Below are 17,633 nucleotides of genomic sequence, written 5' to 3' on the forward strand. Positions count from 1 at the left end.
AGAAGTTTATGAATGGATATTATTTTGTATCCTGAGTTTTTCTATGTATTATTGAGATGTGCGTGCTATTTGAAATGTATTTGAGCGTGATTTGTATTTCGTTTGATTTGTTTAGCGAGACGGTGAGCTCCCATCAGCCCAGCTCTTTTCTTTCACTTGAGTTCTATCGATTCTGCACTACATGGAAGCGTCGTTTCCGTCAGCAGGATTTGTGGACTGTGACTATTAACAACTACGCTCCCTTTCATGGATACTGATGAAATAAAGCGAGAATTATTTTACACTGCCAACTCATCCTTTGTTTATAAGCACTATGTCCATGCAAAACAATGCATGTCATGGTTTCAGTGTTTATTTGTTCAGTAAAAACCCGATCAAGGTTTGATATCTATTTTTCACACAAATTAATGGGCTTCCTCCAAAGAGAAAGCCTGCTGGACAAATACTAAAAGAGCTAAAAATCCATTTAGCAAATAAGCCGAGGTCCCGTCCACCCTTCTTAACTTGAACCATATTGAAGTTCTGGTGACCAAATAATAAATGAATAACTAACGCAATGCCGCACGCACACCCGCATTCTACACATGAGAACAAACCGGGTTAATGCGCGCTCTCATGTTCTGCGAAGAGTAACTGATTAATAAAATAAGAGACCCGTTTACCATGAAGTCTGATATGCAAATTTATTGCCCATTTCAGCCAATCGCGTCACTTTGTTGTTCTTCACTAAAAATGCTCACAGCCATTTTTACCCGTTTTAAGTTTTGATTCACGGACGATTTTAAAAGAAATAAATGTAGTTTTTAAAATAACTGCAAGATGACATGAAACTGTGGATAAATAAATCAATTACACTGTCAAAATAAAAGCGAAACTGCTGATAAGAGAAAGGATCCTCGAGGAGGTTAAGAAGCATTTAAACTAGAAAGGAAGGGCGGAGAAGTAAAAAAAAAACATAAGGGAGACTACATCAAAACAAGGGCAACAAGTCTTGCAAGCTTGTCTTTTATGACCCCTTGGAAAAGACAGAGTCCCTCCTTCTAACTTTGTTCTGCTCTTCTCCATTCCTTCCTCAGCTGCCTCCTTTCTCTAACTAAGCGTTCAATCTCCTGTTGCCGTCTCGACTTTCCAGAAATAATTTGTACTTTTTCCTTCCTTTCTTCAACTCCAAACATCTCGCTTCCTTAGGCATAGATGATGTCCCCAAATTTATCCAGCTTCTTTTCAACTGTTCCACTTAACCTTTCCAACGCAAAGCAGAGATCTGTGTTTACTGTGTCCCACGCAGTTTTCACACAAGCTCTTGGTCATTTAACTCTAGGCTTGTGCCCGTTGAGGTTCTTTTCTCTCTTATGTTGGTTTGTCTGACCAAGTTCACAAGGACCATTAGGTTCTTCACTAACTGTATCCATGCACGTCCTCCTCACGTCTATGACAGGGGTGCTGATGTCCTGCGAAATGTGGTTTGCTTCCTGTCGCTGGATTTCATTCGACTGACTTGACTGACTTCATAAGAAGTACTGATCAATGCGAGGCCCTTGTCCCTTCTCCCTCAAGCATTTCATTCTCCCTTGATGAATCTTCAAACCCCTGACCGTTGTCGCCTTGCTCCAGCCGCAGACACAAACCTGGAGTTCCACGTCTTTGTCAACTGCAGATCTTGAAGTAGTCTTTTGTGAAGTACTCTCCATACTCATATCCGTTTCCATTCCTAAGTCGTTAACCGTGTTGTCCAACGTTGAGTCATCTTCCGCCCCCGCTCTCGCAGACTCTAGGGATATTTTTCTCTTTAATTTCTTAGAAGCCTTGGGTGGGTATGTCCAGCATCCTGTAAACACAGAGCTGGATACTGCCGACAAGGGTAGCTAACCCTTGCCAGCCCCAATGGGGTCTCTTTCCTCCTGTCAGCTGTCTCTTCAGGCTGTCACGAGGTCTTTCCCTTGTTGCCAGCTGCACTATTCACAGCAGTCACCGGATGTATCCAGCTCTTCATGATTTCCATTACATGAGAGTAGATGTTAAAACTTCATGCTGATTTGAACTCGGCTCTCGCCAAAATAAGCACCAAAATAAACATATATTCAGGAAATGCAATACATATATTCATTAAAGAAACATATTAAACAGAAGTTTATGAATGGATATTATTTTGTATCCTGAGTTTTTCTATGTATTATTGAGATGTGCGTGCTATTTGAAATGTATTTGAGCGTGATTTGTATTTCGTTTGATTTGTTTAGCGAGACGGTGAGCTCCCATCAGCCCAGCTCTTTTCTTTCACTTGAGTTCTATCGATTCTGCACTACATGGAAGCGTCGTTTCCGTCAGCAGGATTTGTGGACTGTGACTATTAACAACTACGCTCCCTTTCATGGATACTGATGAAATAAAGCGAGAATTATTTTACACTGCCAACTCATCCTTTGTTTATAAGCACTATGTCCATGCAAAACAATGCATGTCATGGTTTCAGTGTTTATTTGTTCAGTAAAAACCCGATCAAGGTTTGATATCTATTTTTCACACAAATTAATGGGCTTCCTCCAAAGAGAAAGCCTGCTGGACAAATACTAAAAGAGCTAAAAATCCATTTAGCAAATAAGCCGAGGTCCCGTCCACCCTTCTTAACTTGAACCATATTGAAGTTCTGGTGACCAAATAATAAATGAATAACTAACGCAATGCCGCACGCACACCCGCATTCTACACATGAGAACAAACCGGGTTAATGCGCGCTCTCATGTTCTGCGAAGAGTAACTGATTAATAAAATAAGAGACCCGTTTACCATGAAGTCTGATATGCAAATTTATTGCCCATTTCAGCCAATCGCGTCACTTTGTTGTTCTTCACTAAAAATGCTCACAGCCATTTTTACCCGTTTTAAGTTTTGATTCACGGACGATTTTAAAAGAAATAAATGTAGTTTTTAAAATAACTGCAAGATGACATGAAACTGTGGATAAATAAATCAATTACACTGTCAAAATAAAAGCGAAACTGCTGATAAGAGAAAGGATCCTCGAGGAGGTTAAGAAGCATTTAAACTAGAAAGGAAGGGCGGAGAAGTAAAAAAAAAACATAAGGGAGACTACATCAAAACAAGGGCAACAAGTCTTGCAAGCTTGTCTTTTATGACCCCTTGGAAAAGACAGAGTCCCTCCTTCTAACTTTGTTCTGCTCTTCTCCATTCCTTCCTCAGCTGCCTCCTTTCTCTAACTAAGCGTTCAATCTCCTGTTGCCGTCTCGACTTTCCAGAAATAATTTGTACTTTTTCCTTCCTTTCTTCAACTCCAAACATCTCGCTTCCTTAGGCATAGATGATGTCCCCAAATTTATCCAGCTTCTTTTCAACTGTTCCACTTAACCTTTCCAACGCAAAGCAGAGATCTGTGTTTACTGTGTCCCACGCAGTTTTCACACAAGCTCTTGGTCATTTAACTCTAGGCTTGTGCCCGTTGAGGTTCTTTTCTCTCTTATGTTGGTTTGTCTGACCAAGTTCACAAGGACCATTAGGTTCTTCACTAACTGTATCCATGCACGTCCTCCTCACGTCTATGACAGGGGTGCTGATGTCCTGCGAAATGTGGTTTGCTTCCTGTCGCTGGATTTCATTCGACTGACTTGACTGACTTCATAAGAAGTACTGATCAATGCGAGGCCCTTGTCCCTTCTCCCTCAAGCATTTCATTCTCCCTTGATGAATCTTCAAACCCCTGACCGTTGTCGCCTTGCTCCAGCCGCAGACACAAACCTGGAGTTCCACGTCTTTGTTAACTGCAGATCTTGAAGTAGTCTTTTGTGAAGTACTCTCCATACTCATATCCGTTTCCATTCCTAAGTCGTTAACCGTGTTGTCCAACGTTGAGTCATCTTCCGCCCCCGCTCTCGCAGACTCTAGGGATATTTTTCTCTTTAATTTCTTAGAAGCCTTGGGTGGGTATGTCCAGCATCCTGTAAACACAGAGCTGGATACTGCCGACAAGGGTAGCTAACCCTTGCCAGCCCCAATGGGGTCTCTTTCCTCCTGTCAGCTGTCTCTTCAGGCTGTCACGAGGTCTTTCCCTTGTTGCCAGCTGCACTATTCACAGCAGTCACCGGATGTATCCAGCTCTTCATGATTTCCATTACATGAGAGTAGATGTTAAAACTTCATGCTGATTTGAACTCGGCTCTCGCCAAAATAAGCACCAAAATAAACATATATTCAGGAAATGCAATACATATATTCAGCAAAGAAACATATTAAACAGAAGTTTATGAATTGATATTATTTTGTATCCTGAGTTTTTCCATGTATTATTGAGATGTGCGTGCTATTTGAAATGTATTTGAGCGTGATTTGTATTTCGTTTGATTTGTTTAGCGAGACGGTGAGCTCCCATCAGCCCAGCTCTTTTCTTTCACTTGAGTTCTATCGATTCTGCACTACATGGAAGCGTCGTTTCCGTCAGCAGGATTTGTGGACTGTGACTATTAACAACTACGCTCCCTTTCATGGATACTGATGAAATAAAGCGAGAATTATTTTACACTGCCAACTCATCCTTTGTTTATAAGCACTATGTCCATGCAAAACAATGCATGTCATGGTTTCAGTGTTTATTTGTTCAGTAAAAACCCGATCAAGGTTTGATATCTATTTTTCACACAAATTAATGGGCTTCCTCCAAAGAGAAAGCCTGCTGGACAAATACTAAAAGAGCTAAAAATCCATTTAGCAAATAAGCCGAGGTCCCGTCCACCCTTCTTAACTTGAACCATATTGAAGTTCTGGTGACCAAATAATAAATGAATAACTATCGCAATGCCGCGCGCACACCCGCATTCTACACATGAGAACAAACCGGGTTAATGCGCGCTCTCATGTTCTGCGAAGAGTAACTGATTAATAAAATAAGAGACCCGTTTACCATGAAGTCTGATATGCAAATTTATTGCCCATTTCAGCCAATCGCGTCACTTTGTTGTTCTTCACTAAAAATGCTCACAGCCATTTTTACCCGTTTTAAGTTTTGATTCACGGACGATTTTAAAAGAAATAAATGTAGTTTTTAAAATAACTGCAAGATGACATGAAACTGTGGATAAATAAATCAATTACACTGTCAAAATAAAAGCGAAACTGCTGATAAGAGAAAGGATCCTCGAGGAGGTTAAGAAGCATTTAAACTAGAAAGGAAGGGCGGAGAAGTAAAAAAAAAACATAAGGGAGACTACATCAAAACAAGGGCAACAAGTCTTGCAAGCTTGTCTTTTATGACCCCTTGGAAAAGACAGAGTCCCTCCTTCTAACTTTGTTCTGCTCTTCTCCATTCCTTCCTCAGCTGCCTCCTTTCTCTAACTAAGCGTTCAATCTCCTGTTGCCGTCTCGACTTTCCAGAAATAATTTGTACTTTTTCCTTCCTTTCTTCAACTCCAAACATCTCGCTTCCTTAGGCATAGATGATGTCCCCAAATGTATCCAGCTTCTTTTCAACTGTTCCACTTAACCTTTCCAACGCAAAGCAGAGATTATTATTATTATTATTATTTATTTCTTAGCTGACGCCCTTATCCAGGGCGACTTACAATTGTTACAAGATATCACATTATTTTTACATACAATTACCCATTTATACAGTTGGGTTTTTACTGGAGCAATCTAGGTAAAGTACCTTGCTCAAGGGTACAGCAGCAGTGTCCCCACCGGGATTTGAACCCACGACCCTCCGGTCAAGAGTCCAGAGCCCTAACCACTACTCCACACTGCTGCCCTAGAGATCTGTGTTTACTGTGTCCCACGCAGTTTTCTCACAAGCTCTTGGTCATTTAACTCTAGGCTTGTGCCCGTTGAGGTTCTTTTCTCTCTTATGCTGGTTTGTCTGACCGAGTTCACAAGGATCATTAGGTTCTTCACTAACTGTATCCATGCAAGTCCTCCTCACGTCTATGACAGGGGTGCTGATGTCCTGCGAAATGTGGTTTGCTTCCTGTCGCTGGATTTCATTCGACTGACTTGACTGACTTCATAAGAAGTACTGATCAATGCGAGGCCCTTGTCCCTTCTCCCTCAAGCATTTCATTCTCCCTTGATGAATCTTCAAACCCCTGACCGTTGTCGCCTTGCTCCAGCCGCAGACACAAACCTGGAGTTCCATGTCTTTGTTAACTGCAGATCTTGAAGTAGTCTTTTGTGAAGTACTCTCCATACTCATATCCGTTTCCGTTCCTAAGTCGTTAACCGTGTTGTCCAATGTTGAGTCATCTTCCGCCCCCGCTCTCGCAGACTCTAGGGATATTTTTCTCTTTAATTTCTTAGAAGCCTTGGGTGGGTATGTCCAGCATCCTGTAAACACAGAGCTGGATACTGCCGACAAGGGTAGCTAACCCTTGCCAGCCCCAATGGGGTCTCTTTCCTCCTGTCAGCTGTCTCTTCAGGCTGTCACGAGGTCTTTCCCTTGTTGCCAGCTGCACTATTCACAGCAGTCACCGGACGTATCCAGCTCTTCATGATTTCCATTACATGAGAGTAGATGTTAAAACTTCATGCTGATTTGAACTCGGCTCTCGCCAAAATAAGCACCAAAATAAACATATATTCAGGAAATGCAATACATATATTCAACAAAGAAACATATTAAACAGAAGTTTATGAATTGATATTATTTTGTATCCTGAGTTTTTCTATGTATTATTGAGATGTGCGTGCTATTTGAAATGTATTTGAGCGTGATTTGTATTTCGTTTGATTTGTTTAGCGAGACGGTGAGCTCCCATCAGCCCAGCTCTTTTCTTTCACTTGAGTTCTATCGATTCTGCACTACATGGAAGCGTCGTTTCCGTCAGCAGGATTTGTGGACTGTGACTATTAACAACTACCCTCCCTTTCATGGATACTGATGAAATAAAGCGAGATTTATTTTACACTGCCAACTTATCCTTTGTTTATAAGCACTATGTCCATGCAAAAACAATGCATGTCATGGTTTCAGTGTTTATTTGTTCAGTAAAAACCCGATCAAGGTTTGATATCTATTTTTCACACAAATTAATGGGCTTCCTCCAAAGAGAAAGCCTGCTGGACAAATACTAAAAGAGCTAAAAATCCATTTAGCAAATAAGCCGAGGTCCCGTCCACCCTTCTAAACTTGAACCATATTGAAGTTCTGGTGACCAAATAATAAATGAATAACTAGCGCAATGCCGCGCGCACACCCGCATTCTACACATGAGAACAAACCGGGTTAATGCGCGCGCTCATGTTCTGCGAAGAGTAACTGATTAATAAAATAAGAGACCCGTTTACCATGAAGTCTGATATGCAAATTTATTACCCATTTCAGCCAATCGCGTCACTTTGTTGTTCTTCACTAAAAATGCTCACAGCCATTTTTACCCGTTTTAAGTTTTGATTCACGGACGATTTTAAAAGAAATAAATGTAGTTTTTAAAATAACTGCAAGATGACATGAAACTGTGGATAAATAAATCAATTACACTGTCAAAATAAAAGCGAAACTGCTGATAAGAGAAAGGATCCTCGAGGAGGTTAAGAAGCATTTAAACTAGAAAGGAAGGGCGGAGAAGTAAAAAAAAAACATAAGGGAGACTACATCAAAACAAGGGCAACAAGTCTTGCAAGCTTGTCTTTTATGACCCCTTGGAAAAGACAGAGTCCCTCCTTCTAACTTTGTTCTGCTCTTCTCCATTCCTTCCTCAGCTGCCTCCTTCCTTTAACTAAGCGTTCAATCTCCTGTTGCCGTCTCGACTTTCCAGAAATAATTTGTACTTTTTCCTTCCTTTCTTCAACTCCAAACATCTCGCTTCCTTAGGCATAGATGATGTCCCCAAATGTATCCAGCTTCTTTTCAACTGTTCCACTTAACCTTTCCAACGCAAAGCAGAGATTATTATTATTATTATTATTTATTTATTTCTTAGCTGACGCCCTTATCCAGGGCGACTTACAATTGTTACAAGATATCACATTATTTTTACATACAATTACCCATTTATACAGTTGGGTTTTTACTGGAGCAATCTAGGTAAAGTACCTTGCTCAAGGGTACAGCAGCAGTGTCCCCACCGGGATTTGAACCCACGACCCTCCGGTCAAGAGTCCAGAGCCCTAACCACTACTCCACACTGCTGCCCTAGAGATCTGTGTTTACTGTGTCCCACGCAGTTTTCTCACAAGCTCTTGGTCATTTAACTCTAGGCTTGTGCCCGTTGAGGTTCTTTTCTCTCTTATGCTGGTTTGTCTGACCGAGTTCACAAGGATCATTAGGTTCTTCACTAACTGTATCCATGCAAGTCCTCCTCACGTCTATGACAGGGGTGCTGATGTCCTGCGAAATGTGGTTTGCTTCCTGTCGCTGGATTTCATTCGACTGACTTGACTGACTTCATAAGAAGTACTGATCAATGCGAGGCCCTTGTCCCTTCTCCCTCAAGCATTTCATTCTCCCTTGATGAATCTTCAAACCCCTGACCGTTGTCGCCTTGCTCCAGCCGCAGACACAAACCTGGAGTTCCATGTCTTTGTTAACTGCAGATCTTGAAGTAGTCTTTTGTGAAGTACTCTCCATACTCATATCCGTTTCCGTTCCTAAGTCGTTAACCGTGTTGTCCAACGTTGAGTCATCTTCCGCCCCCGCTCTCGCAGACTCTAGGGATATTTTTCTCTTTAATTTCTTAGAAGCCTTGGGTGGGTATGTCCAGCATCCTGTAAACACAGAGCTGGATACTGCCGACAAGGGTAGCTAACCCTTGCCAGCCCCAATGGGGTCTCTTTCCTCCTGTCAGCTGTCTCTTCAGGCTGTCACGAGGTCTTTCCCTTGATGCCAGCTGCACTATTCACAGCAGTCACCGGACGTATCCAGCTCTTCATGATTTCCATTACATGAGAGTAGATGTTAAAACTTCATGCTGATTTGAACTCGGCTCTCGCCAAAATAAGCACCAAAATAAACATATATTCAGGAAATGCAATACATATATTCAACAAAGAAACATATTAAACAGAAGTTTATGAATTGATATTATTTTGTATCCTGAGTTTTTCTATGTATTATTGAGATGTGCGTGCTATTTGAAATGTATTTGAGCGTGATTTGTATTTCGTTTGATTTGTTTAGCGAGACGGTGAGCTCCCATCAGCCCAGCTCTTTTCTTTCACTTGAGTTCTATCGATTCTGCACTACATGGAAGCGTCGTTTCCGTCAGCAGGATTTGTGGACTGTGACTATTAACAACTACGCTCCCTTTCATGGATACTGATGAAATAAAGCGAGAATTATTTTACACTGCCAACTTATCCTTTGTTTATAAGCACTATGTCCGTGCAAAACAATGCATGTCATGGTTTCAGTGTTTATTTGTTCAGAAAAAACCCGATCAAGGTTTGATATCTATTTTTCACACAAATTAATGGGCTTCCTCCAAAGAGAAATACTCTTTTATTGAGATTTTACATTTTTTTACATTTACACCCATTCGTTTTTTCATTCATTTTACATTTCTTTTAAAGATGACATTCATGCATACAGACATACATTTTGTTTTAAAAGCATTTAAAACACATTTAAAAACACCAAGACAATTGTGCTTTATACATGGTTAAAACAGACACAGATTAAGATCAACATGAAAAAAACCTGTGCTGTTTTAAAAGTGACTGGAAAAAAAGAACCATCTATAAAAAAACAGTGCTTGTGAGGGCCGGGGAGTGCTCTCTAAAAAAGTTCAAAAGTGAAAATAAAACTATAGATCTAAAACAGGGACAGGGGAAAAGGGACAGTGTTTAAAACAGTGAGTTAAAATTCTAAAATTTTAAAACACTTAAAATGTAACTTTTAATAGTTGACATTAAAAATCTTCTAGATACATAAAACAAAACAAAATCAAATAAAACATTCAACGTAAATCAAATAAAAGTCCATAAAACTGAAACAAAAAGACTACATAAAACCAGGGCACCGTTGCAAAACGGTCATGCCAGCTAAAAAGGGCGGAATGCTGGCATGACAAAATAAATAAAAGGCTTAGCGGTGCCCCGTAGTCCCGCTCCTAGGAGCTAGCGGTTCCAGTTTTTTCCTTTATTCCATCTTCACGTCCTGAAGTCCGGCGATCCTCCACTCCGCGCAGGCCTTGTCCTTCCCGAGGGTCCGGATGTCCAGAATTACAAAGTCCTTGATAAGAGTTTGTGCCCTTCTGGTCGTGGTGATAGTGTCTAGCTCCTGCTTGTGATAGACACAGACGTTACGGCCTTCCCACAGGATCTGCTTGACAACATTGATGACACGCCAAACGCACTTAGCTGTGCTGGTAGTGATTCCTCCCGCAGGCCCATAGAGCACAGTCTCAGCGGTCATCTTGGCCGTGTCAGCAAACCTGTTTAGGAAGACAGAGACAGAGAGCCAGACACTGCCAGCCACATCACACTCCCGGAAGAAATGGGCTGTGCGGCACTTTGCATAGGGGCATGTTTCTACTTGGGCTAGTCCCCTCCTGAACATGAACGCTCGAGTGGGGAGTGCACTGTGGATGGTGTTCCATGCTATATCCTTCTGGACATTACTGAGGCAGCTGTGAGACACATTCTCCCAGATTTTTTGGCTTTGGGTGAGGGAGAAAGTAGCTACTTTTTCAATTTCCTGGGAACCGGCAAGATATTTAGTTACAGCCTTGTATTCCCAGGAGGCCAATTTTGCTTTATCTAAGCCCAATTTATATATAGTGTCCCTTAAGGTTCTATAATACAATGGGGGGTCCCAGGAGTACGGCACGGTGTTATCAATAGTGCAGAGGCCCAAGGCCCTGAGACAGGTGGCAAAATAGAAACGATTCATGTAACATACCTTCCTGTCCAGGGCCTGGATGTTCTTGATAGTTTGCGTGAGCCCCTGCACTCGGGTGAGCTGCACAACGTCCGGGACCCCCTTACCTCCTTTCTTGTCGGCTTTACTCAGGGTGGCTCGCTTTACCCTCTCCATCTTGCTGCCCCAGATAAAGTGGTGGATAATGCGGTCCACCACTTTTTTGGTGGTCCTGTCTGGGGGAAAGATTTTTCCTACATAAGAGAGGATGGGGAACAGTATAGACTTGGTTATTAATACTCTACCCGTCATTGTTAAGGATCTTGTGCTCCATCCGCCAATCTTTTTACGGACCTGGTTAATGGCCGCCGTCCAGCTCTGGGCCCCCGAGCTATTGTTCTCGAAAATGAGGCCCAGAATCTTGATTTTGTCCTTTTTGACAGGGTACATGTCCGACAGTTCCCTATCTACCTGCCAATTTTTAGACACGTAGACTTCGCTCTTGGACTTATTAATCACTGCCCCGGTCGCCGTGCAGTACTTCTCAAGGATATTACTAATCCGAGGTACCGACGATGTGTTGGTGCAAATGAGTGACACATCGTCCATATATGCTGTTGTTTTGACCTGGACCCCGTTGGATCCAGGCAGCTGGAAACCAGTTATATTGGTATCCCTACGAATTGCCTGCAGGAGGGGTTCGATGCACACGACATATAGCAGTGGGGATAGTGGGCAACCCTGTCTGACCCCTGACTGGATAGATATTTTACCAGTCAGGTGCCTGTTCACCAAGACTCGGGTACTAATATTTGTATAGATGGTTTTTACCCACCCCCTAAGTCCAGGAGCGAATTTCATCTGGTCCATCACTTTGTACATATATTCATGGCTTACCCTATCGAACGCCTTCTCCTGGTCAAGGTTGAACAGGCAGAGGGGATGGTTCCGTTCTCTAGAATAAGCCAGAATGTCCCTTGTTAACATTAAAATATCCGTGATGGACCTCCCTGGGATGCCACAAGCCTGGTCGGGGCCAATGACCAAAGGGAGGTGTACTTGTAGCCGGAGCATCAGAGCTTTGGCTAGTATCTTGTAATCCACGCAAAGGAGGCTGATTGGGCGCCAGTTCCGTAGATCTTTAACTTCCCCTTTCTTATGAAGGAGAGTAATTACACTCTCCCGCATAGAAGGGCCCAACCGCTTCTCCCTGTAGACCGCTCTGTAGACCTCCGCTAAATGGACTTTTAGCGTGTCCCAAAAAAGATGGTAATACTCACCCGGGATGCCATCTGGACCTGGCGTCTTACCGGTGTTCATGGTCTTAACCGCCTGGGTGAGCTCCTCCAGCGTGAGTTCTGGGTCCTTCTCCTCCTCCTCGTCGTCCCGCACTGAGTCAGGCTCCAACTGGCTCAGGAACCACTCTATCAGGGTGTCATCTGTAGCTTTGATGTTATACAGGTCCCTATAGAAGTTCTCTACCACTTTTTTCACTCCCTCACTATCCTCTACTATCCTCCCCCTGCTGTCGAGCATGGAGGACATCAAGTGCCGCTTCTCCCTCGTTTTCTGGAAGAAGAAGCGAGTACACTTTTCGTCTTCCTCCATTTTTTGCACTTTTGCATTGTGCATGACCTTTCGTTGTTCCTCCCTACAAAGCACTGAAAGATCTAGCTTGGTCTGGGCTATCTCGTCGCTTACAGGGAACCCCCGAAGCTGAAGCAGGCTCAGACGCTGGAGGGCAGCATTCAGGTGTTTATATTTGGCCCTCCTTTCTTTTGCTTTCCTCTTGCCTGCTGCTATGAAATAACCCTTAGTTCTGATTTTGACCATCTCCCACCACTCTATAGGGGAGTTGAATAGGTCACGCAAAGTGGTCCACTCAACAAGCCTGCTCTAACAGGCTGCAGCTATGGAGGGGTCGTCGAGTAAGGAGGTGTTTAATTTCCAGACCCCTGACCCCATCTGGGAGGTCTGAGGGACCTGCAATGTTACCTGCAGGAGCCTATGGTCAGAGAAGAAGACGGCCTGGGTGTCTACTGCCGTCTTCGTAAGGGAGCTGGTATGCAGGACGAGATCTATACGGGAGAAGGAGGTCCCAGATGAGCTCACCCAGGTAAAGGGAGGCACCAGGTCCTTACCTGCATCACACAGGGAGAAATCAGATATTACGGAGGACAAAACTCTACTAGAGCGGTCGTTGCGTGGCCTGCTCCGGTCTACGTCCCTCAGAGCACAATTGAAGTCACCTGACACGATGACGGGTACGTTCCCCAGCAGGAGTGGACGCAGCTGTGGAAAAAATTGAACTCTTTCGTTTTGGTTAGTGGGTGCGTAGACATTGACCAGTCTGAGGGGAGTGTTGTTGTATGTCACATCCACGCTCAGAATTCTACCAGGTTCTACCTCCCTGCTGCTGCGGGAGGTAATAAATGGGTTTTTAAACAGGATACCTACTCCGTCGGCTCTGGCTATGTTGGAGCCCGACCAGAAGGAGTCCCCCAGGGTCCAACTCTCCTTCAGGTCCCTATAATCAGGGCTCGACGAAATACCACACTCCTGCAGAAAGATGAGATCTGCTTTCAAGTTAGCTAGATAGTTTAGTACATCAAATCTTTTTTGTGTCTCCCTGATGCTCCTGACATTAACAGACACACATATCCGGGCCATCAGGGTAGCTAACAAGAAAAGGAGTCGCTGCGTCCACCCCATAGCGACTATGATTGGGAGGTCGGGACACTCTTCCTACTCTTAGCTCTACGCTTGCTTCGAGGGGGCTTGGGCTTATTTGCAACTCCCATCACCCCTGAGAAGGTACTCACTGCTGCCTCGTCCAAGAAGGCACCGTCTTTGTATGCACAGTACGTGGAGTTGTTTGGGCTATTCAACTCCCCACAAGGTAAGTCTGGTGGAACTTGCTCAGGGCCCCTCGGAACGTGTGGGTCAGCTTTGTCCTGGGGAGGGGTTATGACAGACAGCCTTCTTTGGCTGTTACCGTCTGTTGAATTGGAGCTGTTAGCAGACTTCTGGCTTACCGCGTCCAGGGGTATTCCCATGTCCTCCAGTGCTGTATCTAGGAGGACCTCTAGGGGGCCCCTGGTTTTGCCCATACAAGGGAGGGGGTGAAGGATGCTTTGAAGGGAGGCCCTTCGCTTGAAGAGGGTCATTGCTACCGAGGTACTGCTGGTCAGGGAAGGTGTTGACCCCGACCTCTCCCTCGGTGCATTAGTGAACACCTCTTCTGCGAGGTGTGCTAGGGTTTGTGTTAACGACTGGGAAGGCTGGCTGGGGATGCCCTGGCTGGCTGCTACCTGCCCACTAGGCGGCAGTGTAGCCGTCCCACTCGCCTCCGTCTCTGCCTGCGAGGGCAAGACTGGGGACTTTGTGTGGACATTAGCTGGTTTTGGGTCTATGGGGGCATCCTGCAACTTGCTGTCTTTGATCTTGATCTTCTTTCTTTTCCCACCCTCGTCTCTACCCTTTCTTTTCCCCACCCTCGGCTGGTTCTTCACTCCCTTCCCCTCCTTCTCACTCTCACTTTCACTGTCGCTTTCGCTTTCCTCCCCCACGGACTCAATCCTTATGGCGTCATAACGAGAGCCGAGGGGGAGTGCTGGCGCTGAGAGGGCCCTACTCAGGGGGGGGCCGCTGCTGGGTCCGGGCTCCCTCCCTGCCTCGTGTTCTGTATCAGAGGAGCTACTGGAGGAGCTAGTGGAGTAGCTGTTGTACTCTCTCTCTGGGCTGGGGGAAGGGGTCCTCGTAAAACGGGACATGTCTCAGGGGCGGGGGTGTGAGGGGGGTGCTGGTGATGATGGTGGTGCTGGAGTCTGGGTTTTGGATGCTGTTGGTGGTGATGTGGACTGATCTTTGTTACTTGCTCCCTCTTCCTGCTCAGGCCTAGGCTTGTTGGTATTTGCCTTGCTGGCTCTGGCCATGTTGGCATAGGAAGAGGGGCAGTCCTTAAACAGGTGCCCCTTCTTTCCACACAAATTGCACTGCCTCTCTTCTCTGCAGTGGCTGGTCTCGTGGGGGGCGCCGCAGTTCCTGCACTTGACTACAGTACATGTGGCCGCCAGGTGTCCTAATTCCCCACATTTCCTGCAGAGTTTTGGCATCCCATTATAGAATACCAGCCCTCTGTTGGGCCCTAACACTATGGAGTTTGGAATGTGGCGGACGCCTCCAATGCCCGATGGATCAACATTGAGGCGTACCAGCCACTTTCTGGCTCCTGTCCAAACCCCATCTTCGTCTGTAATTTTCCTCCCTTCTGATGACACCCTCCCATAGCGGTTAAGCCATGTTGTAATATCATAGTCGCTAACAGCCTCATTGAAAAATTGGACAGTAACAACTTTCATTTCTCTGTCTGTCAGTGCATCCACACAAAATTCTTTGTATGGAGCGAGATATTTATTCTCCCCCCAAAAGGACCACATTTCTTGTAACTTTTGGGGGTTCCTAAAACTGACCTCAAACACTTCCTTAAGCCCTGGCAATTTCACCAAACAATTCAAGTCAGAAGGGGAAAAACCCATACCCCTCTGAAGAATGGTCCGGCTGAACTCCAGTCTCGTCAGTCCTGGTTCCGTTTCCTCTTGATGGTCAAAATAAAAGCGAAACTGCTGATAAGAGAAAGGATCCTCGAGGAGGTTAAGAAGCATTTAAACTAGAAAGGAAGGGCGGAGAAATAAAAAAAACATAAGGGAGACTACATCAAAACAAGGGCAACAAGTCTTGCAAGCTTGTCTTTTATGACCCCTTGGAAAAGACAGAGTCCCTCCTTCTAACTTTGTTCTGCTCTTCTCCATTCCTTCCTCAGCTGCCTCCTTTCTCTAACTAAGCGTTCAATCTCCTGTTGCCGTCTAGACTTTCCAGAAATAATTTGTACTTTTTCCTTCCTTTCTTCAACTCCAAACATCTCGCTTCCATAGGCATAGATGATGTCCCCAAATTTATCCAGCTTCTTTTCAACTGTTCCACTTGAACCTTTCCAACGCAAAGCAGAGATCTGTGTTTACTGTGTCCCACGCAGTTTTCTCACAAGCTCTTGGTCATTTAACTCTAGGCTTGTGCCCGTTGAGGTTCTTTTCTCTCTTATGCTGGTTTGTCTGACTGAGTTCACAAGGATCATTAGGTTCTTCACTAACTGTATCCATGCAAGTCCTCCTCACGTCTATGACAGGGGTGCTGATGTCCTGCGAAATGTGGTTTGCTTCCTGTCGCTGGATTTCATTCGACTGACTTGACTGACTTCATAAGAAGTACTGATCAATGCGAGGCCCTTGTCCCTTCTCCCTCAAGCATTTCATTCTCCCTTGATGAATCTTCAAACCCCTGACCGTTGTCGCCTTGCTCCAGCCGCAGACACAAACCTGGAGTTCCATGTCTTTGTTAACTGCAGATCTTGAAGTAGTCTTTTGTGAAGTACTCTCCATACTCATATCCGTTTCCGTTCCTAAGTCGTTAACCGTGTTGTCCAACGTTGAGTCATCTTCCGCCCCCGCTCTCGCAGACTCTAGGGATATTTTTCTCTTTAATTTCTTAGAAGCCTTGGGTGGGTATGTCCAGCATCCTGTAAACACAGAGCTGGATACTGCCGACAAGGGTAGCTAACCCTTGCCAGCCCCAATGGGGTCTCTTTCCTCCTGTCAGCTGTCTCTTCAGGCTGTCACGAGGTCTTTCCCTTGATGCCAGCTGCACTATTCACAGCAGTCACCGGACGTATCCAGCTCTTCATGATTTCCATTACATGAGAGTAGATGTTAAAACTTCATGCTGATTTGAACTCGGCTCTCGCCAAAATAAGCAACAAAATAAACATATATTCAGGAAATGCAATACATATATTCAGCAAAGAAACATATTAAACAGAAGTTTATGAATTGATATTATTTTGTATCCTGAGTTTTTCTATGTATTATTGAGATGTGCGTGCTATTTGAAATGTATTTGAGCGTGATTTGTATTTCGTTTGATTTGTTTAGCGAGACGGTGAGCTCCCATCAGCCCAGCTCTTTTCTTTCACTTGAGTTCTATCGATTCTGCACTACATGGAAGCGTCGTTTCCGTCAGCAGGATTTGTGGACTGTGACTATTAACAACTACGCTCCCTTTCATGGATACTGATGAAATAAAGCGAGAATTATTTTACACTGCCAACTTATCCTTTGTTTATAAGCACTATGTCCGTGCAAAAACAATGCATGCCATGGTTTCAGTGTTTATTTGTTCAGTAAAAACCCAATCCAGGTTTGACAACTATTTTTCACACAAATTGATGGGCTTCCTCCAAAGAGAAAGCCTGCTGGACAAATACTAAAAGAGCTAAAAATCCATTTAGCAAAGAAGCCGAGGTCCCGTCCACCCTTCTAAACTTGAACCATATTGATGTTCTGGTGACCAAATAATAACTAAATAACTAGAGCAATACCGAGCGCACACCCGCATTCTACACACGAGAACAAACCGGGTTATTGCGCGCGCTCTTGTTCTGCGAAGAGTAACTGATTAATAAAATAAGAGACCCGTTTACCATGAAGTCTGATGTGCAAATTTATTACCAATTTCAGCCAATCGCGTCGCTTTGTTGTTCTTCACTAAAAATGCACACAGCCATTTTTACCCGTTTTAAGTTTTGATTCACGGACGATTTTAAAAGAAATAAATACAGTTTTCAAAATAACTGCAAGATGACATGAAACTGTGGATAAATAAATCAATTACACTGTCAAAATAAAAGCGAAACTGCTGATAAGAGAAAGGATCCTCGAGGAGGTTAAGAAGCATTTAAACTAGAAAGGAAGGGCGGAGAAGTAAAAAAAAAAACATAAGG

At 44.1% G+C, this 17,633-nt stretch overlaps 5 non-coding genes across 5 annotated transcripts; all 5 read right to left on the bottom strand.

Annotated features, from left to right (window-relative positions):
* Positions 1 to 407: 407 nt before the first annotated feature.
* On the bottom strand, positions 408 to 465 carry LOC131698979 (U7 small nuclear RNA). Its single transcript, XR_009307974.1, has one exon. It is a non-coding gene; the product is annotated as a U7 small nuclear RNA (small nuclear RNA).
* A 2,067-nt stretch (positions 466 to 2,532) lies between these two features.
* On the bottom strand, positions 2,533 to 2,590 carry LOC117970525 (U7 small nuclear RNA). The gene has a single exon (XR_004662894.1). It is a non-coding gene; the product is annotated as a U7 small nuclear RNA (small nuclear RNA).
* Positions 2,591 to 4,657: 2,067 nt separating this feature from the next.
* Positions 4,658 to 4,715, bottom strand: LOC131698980 (U7 small nuclear RNA). Its single transcript, XR_009307975.1, has one exon. It is a non-coding gene; the product is annotated as a U7 small nuclear RNA (small nuclear RNA).
* A 2,317-nt stretch (positions 4,716 to 7,032) lies between these two features.
* LOC131698981 (U7 small nuclear RNA) lies at positions 7,033 to 7,090 on the bottom strand. Its single transcript, XR_009307976.1, has one exon. It is a non-coding gene; the product is annotated as a U7 small nuclear RNA (small nuclear RNA).
* A 9,988-nt stretch (positions 7,091 to 17,078) lies between these two features.
* LOC131698982 (U7 small nuclear RNA) lies at positions 17,079 to 17,136 on the bottom strand. The gene has a single exon (XR_009307977.1). It is a non-coding gene; the product is annotated as a U7 small nuclear RNA (small nuclear RNA).
* Between the last annotated feature and the right edge of the window lie 497 nt (positions 17,137 to 17,633).

This window comes from Acipenser ruthenus, chromosome 20 (assembly GCF_902713425.1).
Source record: "Acipenser ruthenus chromosome 20, fAciRut3.2 maternal haplotype, whole genome shotgun sequence".
NCBI classification, from domain to species: domain Eukaryota; kingdom Metazoa; phylum Chordata; class Actinopteri; order Acipenseriformes; family Acipenseridae; genus Acipenser; species Acipenser ruthenus.